The sequence below is a fragment of the Micropterus dolomieu genome, linkage group LG12 (genome assembly GCF_021292245.1).
Source record: "Micropterus dolomieu isolate WLL.071019.BEF.003 ecotype Adirondacks linkage group LG12, ASM2129224v1, whole genome shotgun sequence".
NCBI lineage: Eukaryota > Metazoa > Chordata > Actinopteri > Centrarchiformes > Centrarchidae > Micropterus > Micropterus dolomieu.
Genome location: NC_060161.1, coordinates 4865953 through 4872299, shown reverse-complemented (window position 1 = coordinate 4872299; position 6347 = coordinate 4865953).

Below are 6347 nucleotides of genomic sequence, written 5' to 3'. Positions count from 1 at the left end.
GTCACATCCAGAGGAACACACAGGGAGGATGGTGGACTTGACTTTGTGTCTGACAGTGGAGCTGATCTCAGAGCAGTTCAGACTGCAGCACTGTTGGGATTCCTCTGTCAGTCACTGCTGGATGAAGCTCTCCTCTCCACTCTACCTCCCAGTAACATGGCCCAGTCAGAGCCTCTCCACACACAAGCTGATGCTGCTGCTTCAACCTCTCTGGATCATCAGGACACAGCTGATCCTCTCTCAACACCTCCACCTTTCTGATCCCTCACACTCTGACAGAGATCACTTCAGTCTGATGAGAGAAGAAGACAGAGAGCAGAAGTCATAAATCAGAGTTTACAGAGACTCCCTTCATCAGCTGTCAGTCAGTGATGCAGCACATCCAGTATAAAGACCAGCAGGGACTTCAGTCCTGTTCAGAGCAGAAGCGGAGCGGCTGTGTAGCGTAGCCAGCTTCCTTTCAGCTCTCAGTGGAAATAAAGTGCTGAGAGTCCCTGAACGCACCATGACTGCAGAGACAGAGAGATATTCACTGCTCACTGTAATGATGGATTTTACATTTACATTTTACATTTATTCATTTAGCTGACGCTTTTATCCAAAGCGACTTACAATTGCTTCATATGTCAGGGGTCACACGCCTCTGGAGCAACGAGGGGTTAAGTGTCTTGCTCAGGGACACGTTGGTGGGTCACAGTGGGGAGCCATGCATCTTAGCCACTTTCCCATCACCACCCCCATAAGGATTTACTGCTATTAGGGCTCAAAGCTGTTAAAAACCAGCCGCTCAGTCACATTTGAAGATTTCATCTACTTTGGAAATATTACTGGACAAATCTGTAAATATGGAGTCATCCAAAGACTGAACAGCTAAATATCAGCTGAACTTACTGGACTTCAGCAGAGGTTCTGGGTCCTCATCTACAAAACTACTTTGGAAAGTGTGAACGTATGAAACACAGTATGTGCACACAAAATTATTCTGATTTAGTGCACATGCACGTCCTACACCAATTTCCCTTTATAAACCACAATCAACTTGAAATGTGGCATATGACAACAAGCTCCTTGCCTGACCCTTTTGACGCCCATAGTTGCCTATAAATGATCATTGAAACTCAATATTAATACGCACTGACTGCATGAAGATAAGGACGGTAAACATTTATTTAGGCTATACAAACAGTCCACCCACTTAATGAGACTGCTGATGAGTTAAAAGAATTATGACTTGTTTTATGTGACATACTGTAAGTGGTACACTGAAACGTTTTCTTAATAGTATTGTAAAATTTTCCATAATGTGTTTTTACAAGCAATGCATCACATCCACAGCATTTGGCTCAAATACAATAAGGCAACGAACATCTGAATTTAAGTGTAATTTTTCCTCCTGTTCACTTTATTTATGAAAATAAATTGCACTGCATGCAAGTAGCCTATTAATTAAAATGATTCCCGATTAAACTGTACAACATATTTCCGTTCTTTTACAGAAACAGATTATATATATATATATATATATATATATATATATATATATATATATATACACACACACACACACACACACACACATATATATGTTTACTAAATGTTTCCTAAATCATGGTTATTTTTGCGTATACTGCAAATGGGGAAAATCAAACGGTGTTTGTTTATTCAGAAAAGCTTCCAACTGTCTGGGAAAAATATATTGTTTCATTAGCCTATATTAATCAGAGGTAATAATTTGTTTTACACAACAGTAGGCCTATTCATTTCAAACATTTCGTCCTTTGGCTGCCGATCGCATTTCTCCAGTTTATGTGCGTATCCATGGTAAAGAGTTTGCGTGTAGGGCCGCACAATTTCCCATCAGGTTTATAGATCACAACCTTTGCTTGGGAAGTGGCGTACGCACGTTTCCAGCCCTGTTTTGTACGTACGCACCGTTTATAAATGAGGCCTTTGGTCTGTAGAAAGACGACATGGTTACTAAATGTAATGATGGTTCTCTGAAAAAAGAGCCAGTGATTTGCAGGCTTCAGTCAGACTGATCTCAGAGCTGTGACAAAGATGAACTGATCAGTAGTTTAGTGTTGAAATGAGAGAACAAACACTTTGAGATCAGATTTGATGGTCCGACAGTTTAATGAATGAGGACCACTGTCTCTATACATCTTGTGATGCTGTCAGCTGGAATCCAGCTTTATTTCCTGGAGACATGAACACAACAACAACAACAACAACAGTCGTCTTCACATCAACTCAAACACATGATCACTGCCTGTTCTCTCTCTCCAATCCTGAAGCCTGTCACCATTCTCCTCTCACAGCTTCACTGAGGAAAGCAGCCGCTGAGAAGGTTGGAGGTTTACAGGAAATACTGGATCTCTGCTTTGATACTAACTGTGTTTAGTACAATACTGCTGAAACCAGCATGGACTGACTCCAACCCTCTACTGACCTCAGAGTCTCCAGGCTGCAGTGTGGACTCTCCACAAGATCAGACAGCAGCTTCACTCCTGAATCCTGCAGGTTGTTGTCACTCAGCTCCAGCTCTCTCAGATGGGAGGGGTTGGACTTCAGAGCTGAGGCCAGAGAAGCACAGCTGATCTCTGACAAACTGCAGCTCCCCAATCTGAAAAAAGAATAAATGATGTAACATTAGAAGACAATGTTCCTGCTTGAAATCATTGAGTGTTTAATAATCTGTTCAGAGCTGAAGAAGGTTTAGAATGTAGAAGTTTAGAAAATGGAAACTCCAAACACCTGAACCCAACAGGATGCAGGTTCAAACTGTAAAATACAAAAAGGTAAAAAGAGCTCTCATTAATATTAATGACAACGTGCTGCTACTTCAATAAAGACGTAGTGACTTCACCTCTTAAACTCTGCACCTCCACCAGTGACTCCATCTATACAAACTCATGCTGTGCAGCCAAACACAAAGAAAAACCCACAGAAACTGATTTAAGATTCCACTCAAGATCCCAAAGTTTCCAAAGATGCCAAATATGTCAGGATGAACTTTAGGGAAATGTGAACAAAAGACATCTACAATATTTATTTTAGGAATAGTGGCGTCATCAAATCAAAGCTTCTTCACTTTAAACTATTCTGTCAGCATAAGGATCATAAAGTTTCATAAAAGATGTTGGAAAAAGCAAATACTGAATATATCTGTTATTATAACATGATGTAGAAAATAAGATTGAAGTAATCAAGAGTTTAAGAGTGAATTATCCAGTGTATAATTTTCTTGTTATATTAAAGAAAGATGGTCTTTTCAGAAAACTGGGCTGTCTATGCAGAAGAAAGATGCAAATATTAGAAATTGTTGCTACATGACCACATGACCGGAGAAAAACGGTTGGGGCACTCTCATTTGCTCAAAAGTTAGAAACGCTACCACACTCAGAATGCACTGGGCCTCACTGGACCACTAGACACTCTAGCTGGTGGGTGATGAACTGCAAGTTAGCTGACGATTGGTTTTGAATTGTCCATTTTAGAGCATGAAAAAATTATGGCCTGGTCACAAACTCTCTGGTATTTCAGCTGAACAGTAAACTGAAATATTTTTCTGAAAACATCTGAGGAGAGAAACAGGCAACACAGTAACATAATCTGGATTCAAATTTGATCCGCACTGCCTAGTTTGATGGTTTGATTTGACTTTCATGAGCACTCCTCTCTCGGTGCAACTGTCCGTGGAGGCCATGTTAAAATGCACAAGTACAATCTGTAGTTTGAACAATAGCAGGAAACATTCTCATTTGCATTTTTTACCAACATTGTAATGATACAAAGTTGGATTAAAATCAGAAAAGTTTCTCTGTAAGGTGTTAAATGCGAAGCTCAACATTGCTCTGCGACAGTCAATGGACTAAACCACTGAAGAAGAAAATAGCCTTTATCTTTAAGATCCTCAGTGTGGATCAGTATAATCCGCCTTATGTATGCTCCGTATTTGTATAGCGCCTTTCTAGTCTTTTCGACCACTCAAAGCGCTTTTACAGTCTGCTGTTCCTATGATGATTGCAGGTCTGCCTTACACTACATCTGCATTCACCATTCAACCATTTATACACTGAGCCTAAGTGCTCAAACACACTGGTGGAACCAGGGGCAATTCTGGGTTCAGTATCATGCCCAAGGACACTTCGACATGCAGCCTGGAGGAGCCGGGGATTTAACCACCGACCTTCCGATTAACGGGCAACCCGCTCTTTCTCCTGAGCCACAGCCGCCCCACTTTAGCCACAGCCTGCACTTAAGTGTCACCACAACTTTCACATCATATTAATCTCAGCACAGAAGGAAAAAATGGTGTCTGACCCCAGAATCTCCAGTCTACAGTTTGGACTCTCCAGTCCAGCAGACAGTAGCTTCACTCCTGAATCCAGCAGCTTGTTTTCACTCAGCCACAGCTGTCTCAGATGGGAGGGGTTGGACTTCAGAGCTGAAGCTAGAGAAGCACAGCTGATCTCTGACAAACTGCAGCCCCTCAATCTGAAAAAATAATAAATAATGCAACTTTAGAAAATGTTCTTGTTTGAAATCATTCAATGTTTAATAATCTGTTCAGAGCTGAAGAAGGTTTAGAAAATGGAAACTCCAAACACCTGAACCCAACAGGATGCAGGTTCAAACTGTAAATTACAAAAAGGTAAAAAATAAAGAGCTCTAATTAATAATAATGACAACGTGCTGCTACTTCAGCAAAGACGTAGTGACTTCGCCTCTTAAACTCTGCAGCTCCACCAGTGACTCCATCTATACAAACTCAAAGAAAGAGATTTAAGATTCAACTCAAGATCCCAAAGTATCCAAAGATGAGGGGGAATGTGAATGTGGAGGGCATGGTTTGGTATTCAGCTGCAGCAGAGGGTAGAGGTGGAAGAGGTGGTTCAGGCGAGCACAGGGAGAGTTAATCGTCTCAGCTGTTGCTCATTGACTAATTTTGCTCTCCCTCTAAATGCAGCAGTCTGCTGGACCTGTGATGACTGCAGGTCTGCCTGTTTCCCTTACACTTGGGAGAACAGCTGTCATGCTGGCTGTGGACTGTTTTTGGACATTATTTTTTGAACTGAACTGGTGAACTAAGATGGCTGCCAGGAAGCTTGCCCCAGTACCTGCTCTGCTATTATGTCTTACACTTTTGTCTGTGGTATATGTGAGGGAAACATCATGCATCACATCATACAGCCGTGAGGAGCTGTTACATATCAAGAGGATTACACACGACAAATTGGAATTATTCGCCAACATTCCAGAGGATATACTATGTTATGATGTTAACAACGCTGGATCGCCACCATGGGGAAATACATCTAACTGGAGTGGTCTCCAGGTTCAGGAGACGGCCCTACCAGCCCCCACTCCAGGCTCTGATCTTATCAAATGTGCGATCCCTTAAAAATAAGGTGGATCAACTTCTACTTTTAACACAAATGGATAGGAATTACAGTGACTGGTCGGCCTTCTGCTTTACTGAGACATGGTTGGATCATTCCGTTCCTGATGAGGCGGTAACCCCCCCTGGCTTTACTATCTTCAGAGCCGACAGGTCAGTCAAACTATCCCAGAAATCTAAAGGAGGGGGTATCTGTCTCATGGTAAATCAGCGCTGGTGTAACAACTCAACAATCCTTCATTGTCCCTGCTCTCCCGATCTTGAATTCATCAGTTTGAAATACAGACCACATTACCTCCCGAGACAATTTGCTTCCATTATACCAATCGGCGTTTACGTTCCACTACAAGCTAATGCTAACACAGCCATCAGTGGTCTCTCCTAACACATCTCGTCTGTTGAAAACTCCAACCCTGATACGTCTGTCATCGTGTTAGGTGATTTCAACCACACAAACCATCATCCAAACTCCAAAACTACAAGCAACAAGTCACCTGCCATAGCAGAGAAAGCAAAACACTGGATCATTGCTACATCTCAGTTTTGAATGCTTACTAGGCATTCCTGGGGGCTCCACTGGGGAGGTCGGACAATGCTGTGTTGCTTCTCATTCCAAAGTACAAACAAAAGCTTAAATCCATCAAGAAAACATCCAAATCTGTCAGGTCCTGGACCATGGATGCCATAGAAACACTCAGAAGGTGTATGGAAATCCACTGATTGGGACATATTCAGTGCAGCTTGTGACTCCCTCAACGAACTCACTGATACTGTGCTGTCATACGTCAAGTTCTGCGAGGAAATGTGCATCTCCACCAAAACTGTGACAGTCTATGGCAATAAAAAAACATGGTTCTCCAAAGACTTACATCTCTTACGCAAAGAAAAGAACTGAGCGTACAAAAATGGAGACAACAGTCAATATAGAGCGGCCCAATATAAACTA